Below are 22,632 nucleotides of genomic sequence, written 5' to 3'. Positions count from 1 at the left end.
CACTTTTTATAATTGATATTGATTTACTCACAGTTTATGTGTATCGGAAATACATACAGATTCCTTCATTGATGTGAGTGTATTATCAGATTTATCCAATCGAGATAGTTAAATTATCAATTTTAAAGTCCGAGCCTCGAAGTTTATAATTGAATCATCGAGATTGGATAAATCCGATAATACACTCGCATCAATAGTAGAATATATTAGCAAACAAAATCAAGGGAATTGTGCAAATGATGATACAAGCATGACAATTAGAATCAAGCATCATTATTATATACTTTTTAAGAAAACACTGCTGGCCAAAAGAACATTTCATTTTTTCAAGGTGGCCACAACCTTTTCTAAAATGGGTGTTTTTTTCCTGATTGAAATACTGATTTTCTGGAAAACGTTTTCTTTGACCTTCTTTGAGTAAAAGGTATTATCAGGTTTGGTGGATATCTTCTTTACACGTGACGTATGTACTAGAAATGAATATTTGACATGTTCTGGGTTTGTGCATGCGTGAAAATGTTACAAAATTCACACACAAAAATTTGAACTATTTATTACATGGTTAGCGCTTTTTAATTTTTAATGATGTTATGAATTTGTTTGATGACATTTTTAAAGGTATGATACGCATGCGTTTAAAAATTTCGCGCATGTGCAAACTATTTATCAATAAATAAAGAATAACATATACTACAAGGGCACAATGATGGAAATCGTAGTTCATCTAGCAGATGAGGATTTGAAATTCTTAAACATATGTTGGTCGTCATTCATTACTCTAAGCATCTAGGCACTTCTGTTCGAGTATAAAGTGTTACTACTTTGATGCCACTGTTTGAAAACACGCCCTTTTAGTTGCAATGATCAAGCATTCGATTGATTAGGTGAAAAAGGCGGTTAAGTTTCTAAATATCGGGCAAACATCAATTATAGCTGCAGATAAACCCTTTGATATTGGCAAAGCAATTTCAGTTGGAATGGCCAGATTTGTACGGATAACATGATTTTATCGTCATGTTTGGTGGATTGTACATTAAAACGGCTTGCTTTAAAATATTGAGTGATTTATTGCGTTATAGTGGATGGACATGTGCCCCCACTGAAGCCGATATTGCAACACCTAGAATGGCAGATGCTGTTCATGTAAATTCAAATGTTATTCGGAATAGACACGCGCATCAGATAACTGCATGTAGTTTGCTTGAATTGATAATGCCAGCCGTTATAAAAGCGTAAACACAGAAAATATAGTTCATGACTCTGTGACGTTTAAGTATTTGATTAACAGGTGTAAGGAAATATGGTCATGTCGACCACAGTTCAATTATGAATTAAGAAGTTCGTGTGCCTTTTGTAGTACGCTCATTTCACGAGTCAGATATCGTACTTTAGAAACAGTCCATATCAAGTATGATACCAATTTTGGTCTTGATCGAGTAAATTATGCTCCATGGTTACCGATCCATCTCCAAGATATGGCTTCCCTTCACGAACATCACCCGCAGGTGGTAATGAGATTTGCAAATGGTAGTTGTTACTGTACGTAACACCAGCAAGTTGATTTCTTATATTACAATTGTTCAGACTCAAACACAGAATAATGAGTCGTGCACGGCGATGTTGGTACCATACGTCTAATCGAACATCCCTTCGAGACGATGGATGGTAGATGTACCAAACGTCAGTAGACTGGTAGATGAATTTGACAGATTTAGTGGTTTGAGTCATTCTATAACAAATGATGAAGACTACGAACACACAAAAAGGATTTTGTTGATAAACATCAAAGGCTTTCTAAAGTGATGAACGAGTTTTGAAAGTATTTCTATAAGAGTCGTCAGATTTTTGCAAAATTTACTCTGTTAAAGGAAATTGTCGTTTCAGAAATAGGTAAGATATCTATATAAACTCCAAGATCCAAACAGTACAATCATTTGAAGCAAATACTTTTTTTAACCAGATGAAAAAGAACGTTTCCATATAAAAGCTGTAAAATGAAACTTGAAACATCTTTGTGAAAGAATAAAGCTAAAGAATCTGAACACTGATTTCGATTTCCTTTCTAGACTTTTCATTTCTTCTTTAGCCATGAAAACCAAACTGCTTCTCTCTCTTTGTGCCAGGATGTGGTATTAAATCGCAGTAAATGGGTATACTTGAAACATTTTGCGATTTGCCATCAACTGATCCAAATTCTGACGCATTTATCGTTTGTGGGGCAGCAATGGTTAATTTATTGCCACTATTTGGGGCAAACATATTTGATAATTATGCAAATGATATCATACTGCCTTACATACAATCTTCCTTCGATAAGTATTCAAGAGTAGACATCGATTTGATGTTTACTAAATGAATTATTTAAAGGCTGGGACGAAAATAAAAAGCAAAGTACTGGTGCTAGACGGAAATATATTGGTTCTGGTAGAATGCAAAGGGTTTGGAGTAGTTTGTTTCTGTGCAGATGACAACAAAACGGAATTGTTTAAATTTCTTGCCGACAGAATGCTGGTTTAGAGACTAATCAAAATGCTAAAGCTACTCAAAGTGAATATAGTCTTTCAATTGCAATGCGGATACTTCCCAGCTATGCAATTGTAACCATGAAGAAGCAGATACACGAATGATTGTCCATGATAAGCTTGCTGCTGAAAATGGTTGCAATAAGTAATTTCAAGTACGTACTGACATAGACATAGTATTATTAGGAATTGCAGTACTCGAAAGTAAAGGTTATGACAAATTGTGGAAATATTTTCGAAGGAATAAAGACTTTCGATGGCTTTATGTACATGTCATATCAAATGAGTTTGTTCCTCGTGTAGCAGCTTTTCCCTTCTTCCATGCATTTAGTGGGTGTGACACTGTGTCGGCATTTCCTCGGGAAAGCAGCTGATTTTTTTAATTATCATTTAGTCTATCCATGTACCAAATTTCATGCTTGTATCATGATTTGCACAATTATGTACACAATATCTCCCACTACAATGTAAGAGTAACGAGTAACTAATATGTAAGTATCTGTTTCTGTAATGATTAAAAAATACATTTTCTTTCTTTGTTCACCGAAAATCCCCTTCGAGTGCCTTTCACATTACAGGAAGTTGTCAATTTCATTAACACCTATTATAGCATATTTTAATTCAGCCAGTTAGCTAAAAAGGTCATGACCCTTAAAATCATCCAATGATCTGTTGAGATCACCAGCAACCACACGTTGATTACTTTTTTTTATACAATGGGTCCGGAAAGGGATAAATTTCCATAGAATAAGAGTCGTCTTTTATAAGTCGTCGTTGGCATGATACGGTTAGGATAACCTCGTATATATTTTGATAAAAATGCTAATAAACTACTAACGGGAGAGTTTGTGCTTGATTTTGATTCGATGGAGACATATTCTTTCAACATGATCAACATATATATATATATATATATATATATGTATATATAAACAAGCCTAAATTGAAAACTAAGTTCAAACCTATGATTGCGTTGGATAAAAATACGTGTGCATGTAAAACAAATTTCGGTGTAGAAGGGTCTAAAAACAGCACAAACAACATTTTCCAAAAGACCAAAAAATGAAAAAGCATATTTAAACAAAACGCATTTGACTAAAAGGTCGAACAACTGATGTTCTTTAACCCTGCTGACTGCCATTGGCGATTGCCAAAAAAAAAACAAAATTGATCACAAGATGTAACAAAATGAATCTTAAAATAGCTTTAATACTAAACAGAAAACAATTAACTAGTGGCTAAGATGTTATGCCACAAACATAAGGTGTTAATATTTTTTTTGTACACCAGATCCGGATTTCGACAATAAATGTCTCTTCAGTGATGTTAGGGATCGAAACGGTATTTGGAAGGCCATATTTAATGTACCCTCATTTTTAGATAGACTCTTGAATTTTAAGAGTCAATAGGATGAACGGATCATATAAACCGGAGGGAAAATATGATACAAGCCCAAACGAAAAAATATAAACAAGCCTAAATTGAAAACTACGTTCAAACCTATGATTGCGCTGGATAAAAACCGCAATTTTCATACGTGTGCATGTAAAACAAATTTCGTTGTAGAAGGGTCTAAAAACAACACAAACAACATTCTCCAAAAGACCAAAAAAGTAAAAAAGTATATTTAAACAAAACGCATTTGACTAACAAGTCGAACAACTGATGTTTTTTTACTGCCATTGGCGATTGCCAAATACAATTGATCACAAGATGTAACAAAATGGATCTTAAAATGACTTTAATACTAAACAGAAAACAATTAACTAGTGGCTAAGATGTTATGCCACAAACATAAGGTGTTACTATTTTTTTTTTGTACACAATTATATATATATATATATTGCGGAACTGGTCCATTTTACTGATAACACATGTTTGCGTTTCTATTATAATTGAAGTGGAATTATCATGTGCTTTTCACATGATATAAGTGCATATCTATTAAAATCCTAAAAGCTACCAGTTAAACAAACTCTTAATAAATGGTTAAGTCTTTTAAATAGATATACAAGAGCGAGCTCCCCTACTATTGTGTATTGCAGAAAAAGTTCAGATCACGTACGTCCATAAAGAAGTCGAATTTGACGAAGCTTTTTATGATGGCAAGGTCTCAACTAAGTCAATTTCTAATTACTGGAGATTTGGTTATAGATTTGTAGCTGCCTTACTTTTTAGGTAAATACTATCTATAATGATGGAAAAAAGGAAATAGGCTATCATGACACGTTTTGGATAAATAGGAAAAAAAAACACATTCAGAAATGAAAAAAGAATTTGCAACATTTAAAATAAATAGTCCGTTAATCAATTTTGCAAAATTGACCTTAGATGAATTGAGCTATTTATTTAAAGTGTTTTGTCACATAGGTCTTCAACTGTTTCGGTACTTTTAAATGTTTGGCTTTGCGCGTTTCTGATGAAGGTAAATCAAGAAAAGCGCTTCAGACGCATACAATTATTTAACGTGTTGTTTTTCATTTTTTTCATCGTTTCCCGATCAAATCCTTGCTTCTTAAATGTATACAAAAACATAAAACGCTGTTCCAACATGGCCCCCCAGATCATTAGAACAATGTTCTATTCCTTTTACGTTGGATTATGTTTATTTTCTAAATGAAGGCACCAATGCTTTATACATGGCACTGAAATATACCACTATTTGTTATGGTGAAACATTTGAATAAACTAGTGCATTATATACTTATATTTGATTTGATTTCAAATAAGTTAGTTTTAATTGATTACTTTCTTTCTTTCTTGTTTAATTTTAGATAAAAAAATCTTTTATTTCGTAAAATAATTTGTTAATTCAAATCTGTAGATTATTCCAAACAAATACGTAGGGCAACACACTAATGACACTAATTTAATCATAAATAAAAGAAAGTTCAAACAAAATGAAGTATCCGGAAAATATCAAGAAAGACTGTATAACCACAGTAAATACGGGAGGTTTCGGTTGTTGCAGTACGGACTTTACATCTTGTAATAGGCATAACTAAAAAGAATTCATTTCATTTATATTTTAACATATCGCAAAGCAACCGTATCCTACAATTCCAATAACAAACACTTACCCACATCTTTACCCATATTTACTAAATTGAAATTCCGTATGTATCTAATGAACTATTCCGTATGATAGCAGAGTGTTACAATCATTTATTCTTAGAAGAAATCAATCAATGTATGTCGAGCTGACATTATCTTGATTATGTTATTGGAACAACAACATGCCTTTTTCACTAGTAAGTCAATATTTTATTTTCAAAAATAGATAAATGTTATATATTATCAATAAATTACTTTTATCACAATCAATAGACAACATACATTTACACTTAAACGTTCACATTTGCTATTGTGTATTGACCTTGATTAGGGCAAGTATGCTCAGGAAAAGTATAATGGCATAGAAATATATTTGAAGATCTGTAATTATTGTAAAACAATGTGTGTAATAAACATGATTAATCTCGGTATATATAACACACTGTGATTCTCCTGATGTATTGAACCTGCTGTTGATTAATTAAAATCGTTAGATCGATCACATCATTCGTATTTATCAACAACACAAACCTTGAACTTTTATTCCAATTCGTACTGTTTTATACATAATGTATTGGATCACTACATTATATTGTCAATTAACACATGACGTAATTGAGAACTCGTTGTTCCTTCTTTGCTGTCATCTGAATAAACAGCCAATAATAATAATGACAATAAGCCGTGCTGATTAAATTACACATACCGTCTTGCTTGGTAAATAGCTAAAACTTTGTTTTTTGTAATTGCTGTCATGCCTTTATCTTTTTCTTCTTTTTTCTCTATGGTCGGTCTTGTTTTTTTTTTGTATTAGTTTATCATGACAGCTGCAGAGCCTGTCCGTTCTTTTAATAATAATCCTTTCCATTTTTTTTTCAAATTCCATCCTAGCCCTCCAAAAAAAAAAATCAAATGATAGCTCGCTTAGGAAAGAGGCCTATTTTTATTTTTTTGAATTTAGTTCGAAGAAGCGACACACAATAAAAAACATTAATGAAAATATAAATATTCAGATATTCAAAAATAATTACAAAAAAAGGTACTGTCTTTGTGTGAAGTAAATAAAACACGTGGTTTTATAAACTGTTGAAAAACTGATATATCATGAGACCGACGCGTTTGATTGATGATTGATGCTATTGTCTTACATTTTGTAAATGAAAAAAAAGATGAAAAGAAAAAGAAAAACAAAAATTCTACTACTGGCGACACTTTTGCATGTTTTGCATACCAATAAACAACAGGCTCTATATGCTTCAGTAATACATTGTTCACATATGCGTCATCAACAACCCTTTTTGTTTCCGTAACACATCGTTTAAGTAATGGGTATACACAAAAAATCAAGCACAGATATGTTCTGAAATTTAAGCTTTTATTACCTTTGGAACATAGAAGAGAATGTGGTACTGCAGTTGTATTAAGATTTGAAAAGATTATGAAGTATAACATAAGAATATTTAATTAGATTGCCAATGGCGTAGCTTTACATTAAAGACCATCAAGGCGTTAAAGCTTGCAAATATAGATCATAGTAGAACCTTCAATAATAAGCAAAACGTACACTGCATAACAAGCTTTTAAAAGCCTCAACGTGACAGATGAAAAACCATTCAAACAAAAAATTGACGGCCAGATTTATGCAAAACAAATATGATATTCTGTAGCAAACGATACCCCACACGATTAACAGATTCCTGACATGAATCAAGAAGCATATACTTAATTATTGATAATTTAAGACTTATATCCAAAAAGTTTGGATATACTTATTATTTATTAAATGGAGAAATTATTGAGGGATAAATTAACAATCAAAATCCACTTTCTGATCAAGTGACCGCAGAAGTAGAACAACTAACATGTACTTGGTTTCGATTTGGAATCTCACACAGCTTTCAATTGCAGTCCATGCAGCTGAATTTGATAACATTAATCTGCAATTTTGATAACTATAATGTGTTTGTGATTGTTGTTAGCAGAATATTCAAAGACAACTATTTGAATAATGATATAAATATGTTTTTCTTACAGTGAATCATATCTACCAAATTATTGATTCATTTCTTGCATTGTAGATCCATGTGTCGGTAGCGTTAGTCTTTGTGTTGTTTACGACATCTATAACTGTACAACATGTCCAAGGTATGTTTGTATCTTAACAAGCTAATATAGCCATAATAATAGTTTACATGTCAGTTAACTGATAGTAGTCTGTTGTTATTTATGTATTATTGTCATTTTGTTTATTTTCTTTGGTTACATCTTCTGACATCAGACTCGGAATTCTCTTGAACTGAATTTTAATGTGCGTATTGTTATGCGTTTACTTTTCTACATTGGCTAGAGGTATAGGGTGAGGATTGAGATCTCACAAACATGTTTAACCCCGCCGCATTTTTGCGCCTGTCCCAAGTCAGGAGCCTCTGTTAGTCTTGTATTAGTTTAATTTTAGTTTCTTGTGTACAATTTGGAAATTAGTATGGCGTTCATTATCACTGAACTAGTATATATTTGTTTAGGGGCCAGTTGAAGGACGCCTCCGGGTGTGGGAATTTCTCGCTTACTTTGAAGACCTGTTGGTGACCTTCTGCTGTTGTTTTTTTCTATGGTCGGGTTGTTGTCTCTTTGGCACATTCCCCATTTCCATTCTCAATTTTATATAATAATTAAAGAGAAATGTTAAAACAATTGTATTAGAAACAATCTTTTACTCAGACCTATAGTATTAAAGGCAAAACTTGTAATGTATCGTTCAAAAATATTGTATACAGAGAACTGCTTCTTGGATAGCCTATTCTCATCATATTATAAGCACTACCTGTTAAGGGCATACAATACAGTTACAGGGTAGGTAAAGACGTTGCTAACGTCAAATGTTATTTTCGCGACGTCAAACTGTGACATATCGGAAAAAGATGCATTTTTTGACTGATTTTTATCATTCAAACTGACCCTTATTTTTTAAAACGACATTTTGTTTCATTTTGCAAAGGGATTATGTCAACCAAATTTAAGAAAACTGTAAATAGTGCATTTTTTTTTAATTTTGATTAATATACAGCCAAAAATGACGTTTTCTTCTCAATTCATGACCATTTGATAAATATGAGTTATTTCTGAATAAAAAATGCATAAATTTTTAGGATACTTATAAAATACAGAAATTACAAATTATTTAACAAAAAACAATTTGTGTTTATCTTTTAAAACAAAAAAGTTATATCTGTCTTTCGAAAGGAAAAATACGGCCACAAATCCGAATTTTGAGGGAATATACAAAACTTCGACCTCATTTAACTCAAAAAGTAGCACATGAAGGTATATTTGACTTAATCAGGCACAAATTAGCCTAAATGGGAATTTTCATCAAACGGAATCAAAACTGTATCGTATGCCCTTAATGTTGACGAATAATTTATTGAAATACTAAACACAATATACATTACATGTTTAGAGTATACGCACATTACTTGTTATTAGTATACGTACATTACTTGTTTAGAATCTCTCCACAACAGATGTACAACATGTACTAGCTTTATGGTAAACACATAATATACATAATGTTGAGGTTCTAAACGAAATAGACATTACACGTTTAGAAAATACGCAAAAAAGACATTAAATATTTAAGGTATAAAAACAAAATCATTAAATGATTAGGTTCTTAGCACAATCATGGCAAAAGACAGAACATGTCCAGGACCTGAATACAATAGACATAAATATATACGTTGATGATAAAAAAAACCCGTTAAGGATGCGATCCGTATATAATCTAAATACAATCTTTTACACGTTATACTGACAGTAAATAACTACGGGTTATTTTTATAAAGTAGAGTGTTATGCTGCATACGAATACATACTTTATTGATTACAGTTGTTGATCTTACCAGTGTGAACTGTAATTCTACTATCTTGTCGACCAGCTCAAATAAATTCGTTCCACTGGTATCAGCTAGGAATGAAAGCAATAACGTACAGCTTTCATTAGCTAGGAATAAAAACGGTTACTTTTTCGACATCGACGGCTGCTATTATATAGTTGAACTGGAATATAGCATGTATAGCACTTACATACGTAGCTCCCGACTTGGGACAGACACATACATAAAAATAGCGGCGGGTTCAACATGTTGTGTTGATTAAAAATCTAAAACAAGACCGGGATGATGATGTATGGGTGTTTAGAGTCCGACTATCCTGTCTGGATATCGCGGACTGTATCTACCTATTCTATAGACTGGAGTCTGTCGGTCTTTCTGCCTTCATTTTACTCCGACTGCGTTGGTCTTGCTGGTACGGAGTATCAGGACGTGCTGCTTGTATGGCTGATTGTATTGCCTCTTTGGATTGTTCATTGTAGACGTGCGATGTGTGCGGTGGTGTGAGCAGTAGGTCTGGGTGGTCGATGTCAAACCCATCTTCAAAGTCTTCAAACTGCGCTTGCCTCTGTCATTGGTGGAGGTGTAAAATACAAGGCGGTGGCAGGCCTTGTTGTGGTTGTAGGGACTGGTGACAATATCCCTATTGACTACAACCCTAACTGGTTCCTCTTTGAACTTAGTTGGTGTTAGTACATGTCCAACTACGCTGTCTCTTGCCTCTGTTTGTGTGTTGGTAGTTTGTTGGACTTGCTCAGCAGGCATCACGGCTGTTTTTGTTGCCTTCTCCTGGGTGGCTTGCTCTTCAGGGCCGGCTTGGATCTACTAGAGGATGCCTCTGGTTCCTTAGACCGGGAAAATAGCAAAACTCTATATAAATCGATATTTTGCCGGAGCTGTCAAAATACCCACCGCCTTATATTTAAGACAACTAGTTCTCAAAACTGTTTTATGGTTGGAACCGACTAAATCGATTATAGCTTTAGTCAGTTCTTAGTCGAACTGTTCAAAACTGTCTTTGGTCAGTTCTTGGTCGAACTGTTCAAAACTGTTGTAGGGTAGAACTGTCCGGGTCAGTTCTAGGTAGACATGATAGAAGTGGCCAAATCAGTTCTTGGTTAGAACTGTTCTGACAGATTTGATGAGAGGTTTGAAGTGATCTCCACTGTAGATATGATTGTTTTCATATTTTAGATATGTATTTATATACCAAACAGACAAAGATGATATGAACTCGCATGATTACATAATTGTAGTTATTTCGTAATCAATCTAGAGGACATATATATACACAGTGCTCTTGTCTTGTCCCGAGTATATGAGAAACGAATGATACCAACAGAACATTCAAATTCAGTGTTCTAAAACAAACTGACAATGCAATAACAAAAACAAAAATCGCCAAAAAGACAAAAGACAAAAAACTGCATACAAAACACAACAAAGAAAACAAATGACTGAGCAACACGAACCTCACCAAAGACCGGGGTGATCAATAGTAGCATTGTGTGTCGTAAGACAGTATTGTTTTTAATGAGAATACTTGAATAAATGACTATTTCACTAATGAAGGCATTCACAACCACATGTGTTTAATGTAGTAACAGACTATTGTGGACGTGACGTTTGTGTCGGCGATAGAGATGTAGAACATTCATACACGTTTCCAAACTATATTTAATTCTGGAAGGTGTCCACTATGTCGGGCTATTTCTTTTGATATGAAGGATTCCGCTCAAATATGTTTTGAAGCATATAAGTTTTTTTGGAGAACAGATTTATGTTATGTCAAAGTGGAAATTGATAACAACTCTGTATTGGTATGACCTTTTTATACATTTTAGACATTTATTGCAACTTTTGCTTTACAATCAAATATTGTTTGTCATTATGATTTTTATCGGTGTATGGGATATACATAACAGCGACAAACTACATTGTGTTAGTGTAAGACTGTACACGCAAACCTCAGAGCTAGGTCAACAACGACCAATGTAAAGGTTCATTAAAAAAAATCAGGCAACTTGCCATTTAACAGTATAGGACAGAAAAGTAAGGAATATGACAGTTGTTTTCCATTTTTTGATGTGTTTAGCTTTTGATATTTCATTTTGATAAGGGACTTTCCGTTTGAAATTTTTCATGAAGTTTTTATTTATTTTACTTTTTTCAGTCCTAAAGATTATAACTTTAGAATAAACTCATTATTTCAATAATGATTTGCTTTAAAATGAGTTCGTTCTGCACTCGTTGAGTGTTTTCACTTGTCACTGAAATATGCAAGGTGAATAAAAATCTTGGTTGGATGGCGGTTGTTTGGAGCATTAGATTTTAAAAGATTTTACATCTGAGCATAGTTTTGTGTGGACGTAGCGCACGTCTGGTGAAGAAAAATATGTGTTAACCTGTTATCTTTTGGTGGCTTTTATTCGTTTGTTTCTCTGTCCTATATTTTCTCCCATTGATCTGTTTATTTATTGTAACCCTGTCGTGTAATGTTGTCATTTTAATGTTATGATAAACACTGCCATTAAAGCGGGTGGTTTGGCATGCAACAAAACCAAGTTCAACCCACCATTTTTTCATATAATGCCCTGTACCAAGTCAGGAAAATGGCCATTGTTACATTATAGTTCGCTTCTGTGTGTGTTACGTTTCGGTGTTGTGTCTCTGTTGTTTCGTAGTTCTCTTATATTTGATACGTTTTGATACGATATGTAATGTCTATTAATGGAAATGCAATAACGGGTTAAGAAAATAAATAAACAGCTGGACATGAAAGCTCTCATCTATAAACAATAGTTATACAGTTCTGTTATCTACCAGTAACACAACGAGAAACTCGAAGTGATCTCATGACGCTTTTTCTGTCTCACCAATTTGGACATTTCAATAAACAAGCTTGTTTAAATTTTGTTTTACTTGATAACTTAGGAATGAAAGATATCGAAAGGACAATTTTATGTTAAAAAAAATTTCAATGATATTTCATGTCGGCAAATGAGCACTGACCGCTGGTGATATCCACGAAAACGAGATAAGCTAACACTTTGATAGAAGACCAAAGCAATATTATTAGCAGCGATAAATAAAATTCAAAAACAACTAACCAGTGACGGATTGCGACAAATAAACAACATTGTTTTCTCAAATGAATTTCAAAATGTTATAAAGAACAATATCAAAATAAGTAGATGTGGTATGATATTCAAATATGAAACTATCCACCAAAGTTCATATTGAGTTGATATAAGCAATTATTGGCTTCATGTCGACTTTCTATACATTGGTTTTGCCTTGTATGTGTGTGTGTGTGTACATCGTTGTATTTCTGAAGGAAGCAAAACTCGTACCAATTTCTTTTATGTATTAAAAGACGGTTTGCCGACAAAATGGTGTCTCCCTTGGAGTGTAAAAAACAAAAGAGTTAAATTCACCTTTGGTGACAATTCTGGATGGAATTGTATAGGTACAACCAGATGCAATGTTGAAATTATAATTATTCCTGAAAAAAGAGATTCAAATGTGTGTCCAATTTCATCATTTGTGAAACTGAAAGAAGCAAATCCCGACTCCATATGCAATCTATCATTTTTTTAATAAGTTAGACAAATCATGGATAACAATCCTAAACCTAGGCATTACACGTTTTGGGTATACGCACAATCTACATTTCACGTTAAGGTCTAAGCGCAATATACATTGCACGTTTCTAATCCTACTGCAATAGATATTACACATTCAGGGTATAAGCACAATATACAGTTCGCGTTTAGGTCTACGCACAATATACACTACAGGTGTAGGGTCAACGCACAATATATATTACATGTTAATGTTCTAAACGCAGTAGAATTACACGTTAAAGATATCCGCGCAATAGACATTAATGTTGAAGGTATACAAACAATATATATTATATGTTTAGGTTATTAAAACAATAGATATCACACGTTTAGGATCTGAACATATGGAATAAACATGTAAATAAATGATAAAAATCGTTAAGGATTCACCCGTATCTACATAAAACCCTTCGCATGTCACACTGACGTTTAAATTGTAAGCGTCATATTTATAGTGTACAGTGCTATGTTACATAAAAATACATACTTTATATATTACAGTTGTTGATCTTACCAGTGAAAACTGCAATACTGATATCCTATCGACCAGCTTAAATAAAGACGTTCAGCTGATACTAACTAGGAATGAAAGTGGTAACGTTTCCGGCATTGACGGCTGCTATTATATAGTTAATCTGGATTATGGTACCTTCATGCGTAGCAAAACAGAAGTAACAGTTTCCGTAAAGAGCATGCTTGATTGTGGGTATAAAGTAGAAATCTACCCAGGAGAACCTTTAATAAATAAAAATATTGAGGTAAACATTGTTATTTTTCTACAAAGTTGTTACATCTAATCCATTTATTTTGTTGATTTAAAACTATTCCTGTACATTTTGTTAAGAAAGATTGATTTTTATTTAAATATTGTAAACAGTCAGGGGCATTAATTAAAAAAAATATTTCTAGCTAGTTTATACATTTATGTACTTTTCTTTTTAAGAATTTGAAAATTAAAAAATAAATTTCAATAGAAGCATGAGCTCAATCTTAATTTTTTTTTGAATGTTTAGATCATTTTTTCATAATCAATTAAGATTATATCAAATTTGAGAGGAACCAAAACATAAAAGATTACTTAAAAAGATCTGACAAAAGGAATAAGGGTTTCAGGAGGATGAGTTTTTTTTTCTGAAAAAATTAACCGGATATGTGTAAAAAGTTAAAGCTACTTAAACATTTGTTAAATGGCATGAATTGACTACAATACACAAACTATCTACAAAAGTTACTTATACACATAAAATTTGAAATAGCCTTGTTTTCAACATAAGTTGAACATGTTGAATAGTTTATTTTAAATGTTTAAGTCACGCTTCTCGTTTTGAAAACGGCATACATCTTAAACATACAACAGCTTTTTCTTTGTTTGGGGAAAAAATCAAACATAAGAAATATAACAAATCATACAAAATCCTAGAATTACATTACTTTTAATGCTTACACAAATTAAGGTTAGAATAATCCATTCATGAAACAATGCACGACAACATAAAACATATAAACATAAAGGAATAGCACTGGTCTTCGCCGATAATTCGGTCAAAACGGAAGATCTTCACAGCCCTTAATAACAGAAACTGTTCAATTTGTTTAAAATATAACATAATAACGAAGCTTTTGGTGGCGGATCCAGGGGGGTCCGGGGGTTAGAACCCCCCTTTTTTGAGTCGATCAATGCATTTGAATGGGAGCATATAGTTAGAACCCCCCCCTTTACTCTGGGTTGGGAACGCCCCCTTTACTCTGGGTTGTGAACCCCACTTTTTAAAATGGCTGGATCCGCCACTGGCTTTGTAGGTTAATCATGTTCAATTTTTGTTTGTTTGGTTACTGTCTGAATGATGTATACCCACTACACGTCATGCAAATCTATTCAATATTCAACAGTTATGATCAAATAAAATCAATAATACTTTTATCTTTTTAATCATGATATATGTCTTGTTAATCTAGCAGTCGTTCAATACAAAATACTTTATTTCTTTCCACAGACTCTAGATTGTGATTCTAATCCTACATGGACAGGTCATTTTCCGACCACAACCATATTTCTGAGGTATGTAATGAAAACCAAAAAAGATATTAATTACATCAGTACCAGATTTGACAACATGATGACTAATATCATATATCGTTCCTGTAGTTCGTGCTACCAAACGCCTACAATTTACGGACTACCAAAAGAGAGGCGTAAGTATGGTAAAAAGGTTGTGTCCTATTAAAATAAGGTATTTATTTCGATACCTTATTTTAATATGTTTTAAATTTATTTTTCTAGTTTTATTCGTATTTATGTGTCCTTATGCTCTGATGAGACCATGGAAGACGAACCATTTTAATATTGAATGTTTTTGATATGATGCACTTTGTTTTTAAATAAAAAAAGAACATTGTCATGATTTAAAGTAAACTGTTCATTTATCTTGAGACCCGATTCTAGAAAAAAACTCAAGCATATTTAATTCAGTTTTTTTGAAAATATTTAGATATAGGTATCTTCACATTTTTTTTCATATCTATACTATTAAACGAGAAGACCTCATTTTGTGTGTCGCTTCTCTTCTTTCCACAAAACAATTCAAACCAGCAAACTGGCGGCCTTATTTATGTACAAAAAATGAACGAAAAAAAAGTAACACATAAACAAACGATAACCACTGAATTATAGGCTCCTTACTCAAATGTTCATAACATACTAAATCTACTATATCTAGTATCTATATATATATTTGCAAAATAAAGAAACATGATAAAACCTAACGTGATCAAATCATAGCAGTCATTTATAATTCATTCTAGATAACACTTAAACATTTCCCCCGTCTTTTAATGAAGGTATTGTCATGGGTAACAAACTAAAAAAAAAAAATGAATGATACCAAAAGGACATAAACATTCGTGGTTGTTAGACAAACTTAAAAAATGCCATGGCAAAAAAATATAATCGACCCAGAGACTAAAAAATCTGCATACAAACCACAGCAAAGAAAACAATTGCCTGAGCAACACGAACATCAATAAAAACTGAACTGATTAAGAGATACTTTGTGTGCAGCAAGAACTTATTGTTTTAATGGAAATATTTGACTAAATAATAAATACAATGGATTAACTTAATTTCATTGGTTTCAATTTCGTGGATTAATATTTGATTTCGTGGTTTAACCAATCTTCGTATTCAAACTTGAAAAAAATAGTGACAAATGAGTGATACATGTACGTTAAACATTTGAATTTGAAGTTCACTTGTACCCATGAAGCCTCGATATTTGGCTTTCAACGAATATTAATGAATCCACTGTATTTAAGTAATGAAACCATGTACAATCACATGTGTCTATTGTAGTGACAGGTTATTGTGGACGTGAGGTTTGTGTCGGCGATAGAGATGTGGAATATTCATACATGTACCGAAGCTATTGGAACAATTTTGGATGGTGTCCACCATGTCGGTCTATAGCTTTCTATGTCAATGATTCTGCTCAAATATGTTTTGAATCATACCAGTACATGTATGTTTGGGGAAGAGAGTTGTGTCATGTAACAGTAGAAATTAATAATAACTCTGTATTGGTATGATATTTGTATACAATTCAGAATTATTTTTTTTTAACTTTTACTTAATTGATATGATGTGTCATTTATGGTAGAAAGACTGACAATAGTTTGAAACGCTCTTCGTCTACACAAATTAAATACTGTTTAATTGTAACACAAAGACAAATTGGGAATGAACTCATAACGTGTTGGTTTTCTGTCTCATCTGTTTATAGTTTTCAATAAACAAGTTTCCATCTTGTTTTACTTAACTTATAAGATATGATACCAGAGAGAAAATTTTAAGAGACATATCGGCTGAGGAACACAGATTACTTTTTCAGTGATACCACATCAACATTCTGAGATTATGTTACATCTTTATTGAAAATGAATCCAATATCTTTAGTAAAAGAAGATCATAAACCTTTAACACCAGTGACTGATTGCTAGAGTTGCAAATAAAAAGTAAAATCACAAAAATACTGAACTTAGAGGAAAACCAATTTGGAAAGTCCATAATCACATGGCAATTTCAAATAACAAAACGCATCAAAAACGAATGGACAAGAACTGTCATATTCCTGACTTGGTACAGGTATTTTCAAATGTAGAAAATGGTGGATTAAACGTTTTATAGTGCTAACCCTCTCACTTTGATGACAGTCTCATCCAATTCCGTTATATTTACATTGATGCGTTAACTAAATAGACACAATAAATAAATGTTAGATTTTTTCTCAAAAGTATCCCATAAGTTTATAAGGAACTTTCTCAAAATACTGTAATGTGTTATGAATGTCAATGCAAATACTATCCACCAATGTTCAATTGAGTTTAATTCATGCCTTTATAGACTTCGTATTGCTTTCATATGCATTGATTTTTAAAGCTATGTTAATCGTAGTATTTTTTTTATCCTCGTTTTAATTACTTCAGGTATTAAAAAACAGTTTGCGGGAAAAATGGTGATGATTTCAACTTGAAATGTTACAGTACAACAAGATGCATTGCAAACATTCGAATCATTCCCGATAATAAAGATTCACAGTTGTGTCCAATTCAAACACCAAAAGGTAGGGTTCCATCAAGATTGCAGACGGAAGGACCAACGTTCTACTCCGTAATATATCTATCAATTTAGAAAATATCAGGAACAGAAACATATTCATTATGATTAACAAATTATAGATTGCAATTCGATTGTAACGACGTTTTATATTTTCTCGCATGTGTTTTGAAAGTGTAAATTCTGTAATATAGGAAGTCGCCTTTTTAAATTATGGATTATTTTTTTATTATATATTTATAATTAATAAAAATTATATTTTTTAATTTTTTTCTATTTTTGTAAAATTATATATTATTTCGAAGCGAACGTAAATACTAAACACGTCTGGGCGATAGCGTTCCTAAAGGTCAAGTTTCATGATTTTTTTTTAAATAACGCTGAAGCCAACCTAGTTATTTAAGTAGAACATTCTGATTAAAAGAGGGGCGAAAGATACCAAAAGGACTTTATCATTCATTAAATTTCACATTTACAACAACAGCAATCGACACATGAATAAAAAAGTGCAATGTCATCGTATGTATTAACCGAACAGATTAATTCAGAATTGAAATGAACTTTTGTATTTCACTTTAAGCGAGACGAGGCACAAGATAAAGTTTAAAACTAATGCGAATATTAAATGCTCAAATTCAATATAATAGCCTGAACGTTCTTGAATATAATAAGGTTAATACAAAAGTATTTCATTGTCTGATGTTAAGCAATGAACAATTTATGAACAAATTGAATGTTCCTTCACGAAATTGGTGAGTTGTGCAATTGTATCAATATGAGGCAGGATTGTAGTAACTGGTAACTGCATTAACTTTGGTAATACACCTTTCATTCAGTGCAATTATTTTCCGACACTCTTTTTATTATCAATCGTGCACATTTAAAACCTATTGAGATCATATTTTATATAATGAGTAATTTTTTTTCCAGTGACGAATACTCGTAATGAAAAGTTACTTTTAATTTGTCTTTTGAAAACTAACTTTAAAGGTTAATGTAGCATCATATTCAGGTTTAATCCCTGATTTTTACATAAGAATATGTGTGTATTAAGTCAGGATTATTACAATTGTTTCGTGCAGGTGTTTTAGCATTTTATTTTGCCATTTGACTACGTGCGTTCCTTTTAAATTTTCTTCGGAGTTCGGTATTTTTTGTTAGTTAACTTTGAGTTACCGGGTTATTAATTTTGTATGCCAGATTCATATTTCCTTAGAAAAGACGCACCCATGAACTTCAAAATAAGATAGTCTGATTGTAAATGCCTAAAAATAATTAAATAGTTATTAAAGGTACCAGGATTGTAATTTAGTACGCCAGTCGCGCGTTTCGTCTATATAAGACTCATCAGTGACGCTTTTATCAAAATATTTTTAAGCTAAACAAGTACGAAGTCGAAAAGCATTGAGGATCCAAAATTCCAAACACCAAAGCCAAATACCGGTAATCTATGCTTGGAATAAGAAAATCCTTAGCTTTTGAAAAATTCAAAGTTTTGTTAACAGGAAATTTATAAAAATAACCACATTATTGATATTATGTAAACATCGATTTTTTTTTTTAGCTATGGCATTGTAAGTTTCTTTTTGATCTATGAGTTTTATTGTACCTCTGGTATCTTTCGCCCCCTTGCTACGATTGTTTTCTGATTCCTGATAGGGATGTTAATGTTCAGTAGTTGTTCCAAACGTTGTTTTTTTCTTTATTCTACAGAATGGAGGACAAGGACAGGATACTCTAGTTTGTACGCGGAATCAGGCGATGAATATAATGATAGTAAAAACATGACAGCAATCATTTACCTAATAATTTCGTCTGTTTTGGTAATGGTGTGTGGATGTTTTTGTAAATATACGTATAAAAGAAAAAGCAAGGAAAGCAAACCGAGGCCAGGTAATTGTAAATGCTCATTTAACATGTTTAAAGCCTTTCATACGATTTTTTTTTTAAATTTTATGTTTGAATGACAAAGATTACGCTGAAATTTTAAATGACGATGCATGTGTGGATTTAATCAATAATATGTCACCGTACAACCTCATACTGCATTGGCAGCTATAAAATGCCACGATTAGAAAACAAAACAACCGCTTCGTGTATGACAAAACAGTTAACGAAAAACAAATATGAGAGTCAGTAAAAATCGTCAAAATTGTTTCTGACTTGGAATGTGCACATATATAACATAGTTTAGTTAAATATCTTTGTAAACTATGATATTCGTTTTAGCTATCCAATTTTTATCCTTGTGTAAATGAATTGTTTAAAATAAAATAATACAAACAACATGTGCAAAGAAAAGGACTTTAAATTGATTCTCATTTTGTAATTACAAATAACGTATGCATCTTAAAGTTTTATATATCTATTTTTGATAAATATTTGAAATACAAGTCCAATGCTTCACCGCCTTTTACAGCGATATACTCTACGAGATTTTTACACGACACAAGTCATTGTCAGAACTACACTCTTCTGTCCTGGTACCTTTGATAACTTTTTTCTGTCCCCATACTCCAATTGAATAATTGTTGATTGTGCTTTTTGTTAGTTTAGAGACAAATATTTTGATACAATTGTATCTCACCTAATTTTCAGTTAGTTTTGCTGTAAAATTATTGTTATAATAAACATTAATAGTAATATGTTTACCTGGTAGAAACACAAGCCTTGAACAATGTTTAGCAAAACCAGCATTTCATGATTTAGGATATTGCCCAGTTAAAAAAGGATGGTCTACTGCCAACAGAAATAAGATAGGTATACATTTTCAAACAACATTGTTGTAGTGTAGTAAAAGGAAAAGGGATGCTTTATTTATCTATGTTGCTGTACTATTTATAGGACTCTAAAATGCGATGGTCATGCTAAAGTGCGATGGTTGTTTGTTCGCTAAAATACATGGTATGTCACACTAAAGTGAGATAGACCAACAGAGTAAGATTCGAGGTTAAAAATTAGTCTTTTTACAAAATTTAATTGGTGTAGATTGCCGTCACTAATGGCAACACCTCCTCATATAGTCATAGTTCTACCAGGTACAGAAAAAAACACAAATTTGCCGACAAAGCACGATCAGGTTTAAATCAATTCAGTCATTAACATTTTGTTTCAAGGTGTTAATTAAATATTTGTAATTTATCTTCCGGTAATTTTAATTCTGAATTTGTACAAACGACTGATAACGCCATAATTAAACCAAGTTCTTACGTCTATTTTTTCCCGGACCATCACACTTTAGCGTGTGTAGACTTAGCACTTTAGCGAAGACCATCGTACTTTAGCGTGACCATCGTACTTTAGCGTCCCCATCGCACTTTAGAGTCTTACATACTTATAAAAACATCGAGCACAGACATGTTTTTTTCATGTACGTTAACTCAACATGTATATAAGTCTCAATACAATCGTATTGATATTGTGCTGCATGTGAGACTTTATATTGAATTTGAAAAAGTACGTAAAACGGGGAATACGATTAACACGACGAAACATTTTTTTCTAAATTGTAGTTGAAGGTATGAATGGCATGCAGAACACTATACATCAACGAACGGAAGATCAACCGACAGCATCTGAATCCAGTGACGAAGATCTTGGTTATTCAGAAAACATGCGAGGAAGTATCATAGATGTTCGTAATGTTCCAGAAATAGGACCAATGTCTGTACATGGTACAACATTTGCTAATGACAATTCAGAAACAATAAATGACGAACAGTTACAGGATGCAACTCAAAATTACTCTCACTTACACTTGCATCAACTATCATCATGGTCAGAAAACATTGAATATCACGATACAGATCAGCCTCCTTCGTACGAGGAGGTCAGTTGATGTGACCAGCCTAGGTGACGTTTGTTTAAAGCTCTGCCTCATTTATATGAGGCGGTATTGGCCTTTCTTACGTTTGTACGAGCTTCGCCACAGGCTTCATATGAGAAAGTGTACATATTTAAACAATCATCCTGACGTTGTATATATTAGCTTTTTCTCCTTCGTATTAGGAGGTGTCTGCCTTTACAACGTTTTGATTACGAGCTTAACCTCCTTTAATCGTATAAGGATGATATAAAAATAACATTTCTAATAGTTTGTTTACTAGCTGCGCCTCTTTACTATGAAGGTGTATGTAGTTATTACCAACCTTTTTAAGGTTGTCTTAAATTGGTCGATCTCAATCAAAGGAGAAGAAAAGTCAAAGATGTGAACAGCCTTTCTGACGCAATGCATAATTGAAGAAATGTCAACAAGGCAATATCATTCGACATGGTACTAGAATGTCAGACATCAGATACAACGGACCATAATTTGATCATGCTGCAACAGATCAAACGGTCATGGCGTAATGAAAAACAAAACGAAAAGACAAAACACATGAAACAGTACCGAGTCAAAAACTGTCTCTTCATTTAACATGTTTATGAACATGAATTAATCTGTGCAATTGAACTGTTAATTTATGAAGAAACACGTATTATGTAAACGTGTGTATAAAACTGAGGTTTCAGGCTAAAACATTTATAAATATCATGTTTAAAACAACAATAATAATAAAAGAGGTGACATCAATATGATGTACAAAACAACAACAATAAAAAAATAACTTTAAATGTAGTTATCAATAATCATCATCAGTATGCTTATGAGGTTAAATGAATCATACTAGCCTTTTCTGATTTACCTAAAACAATCTTAGTTTTTTTATATATTAAAGCCGCTTGTTCATTTCTTAAATTTCAAAAAAAAAATGACACAGGGTTGTTCGAACACTTATTTTCTAGCAACACTACGAGTCCCACATGTAAAGCAGGATCGGCTTACCCATTCAGTGCACCTGAAACCACATCACCCCGTCCATTTTATTGGCTGGTTTAATGTTTTCTGTCGGCTGTTTTCTATTTTATGTTTTGTATAATGTTATTTCTTT

The 22,632-nt window shown here is 32.5% G+C and overlaps 2 long non-coding RNA genes across 2 annotated transcripts; both read left to right on the top strand.

Annotated features, from left to right (window-relative positions):
• The first annotated feature begins 5,685 nt into the window (after positions 1–5,685).
• Positions 5,686–17,603, top strand: LOC143083533 (uncharacterized). The gene is made up of 6 exons (XR_012980770.1): positions 5,686–5,773; positions 7,655–7,721; positions 13,594–13,850; positions 15,087–15,285; positions 16,442–16,668; positions 17,572–17,603. It is a non-coding gene; the product is annotated as an uncharacterized LOC143083533 (long non-coding RNA).
• Positions 17,600–22,315, top strand: LOC143083535 (uncharacterized). The gene is made up of 3 exons (XR_012980771.1): positions 17,600–17,708; positions 19,415–19,594; positions 21,214–22,315. It is a non-coding gene; the product is annotated as an uncharacterized LOC143083535 (long non-coding RNA).
• Positions 22,316–22,632: the final 317 nt, after the last annotated feature.

Source organism: Mytilus galloprovincialis, chromosome 7, assembly GCF_965363235.1.
Source record: "Mytilus galloprovincialis chromosome 7, xbMytGall1.hap1.1, whole genome shotgun sequence".
In the NCBI taxonomy this organism is placed as follows: domain Eukaryota; kingdom Metazoa; phylum Mollusca; class Bivalvia; order Mytilida; family Mytilidae; genus Mytilus; species Mytilus galloprovincialis.
This window is presented reverse-complemented; position numbering and strand designations above follow the sequence as displayed.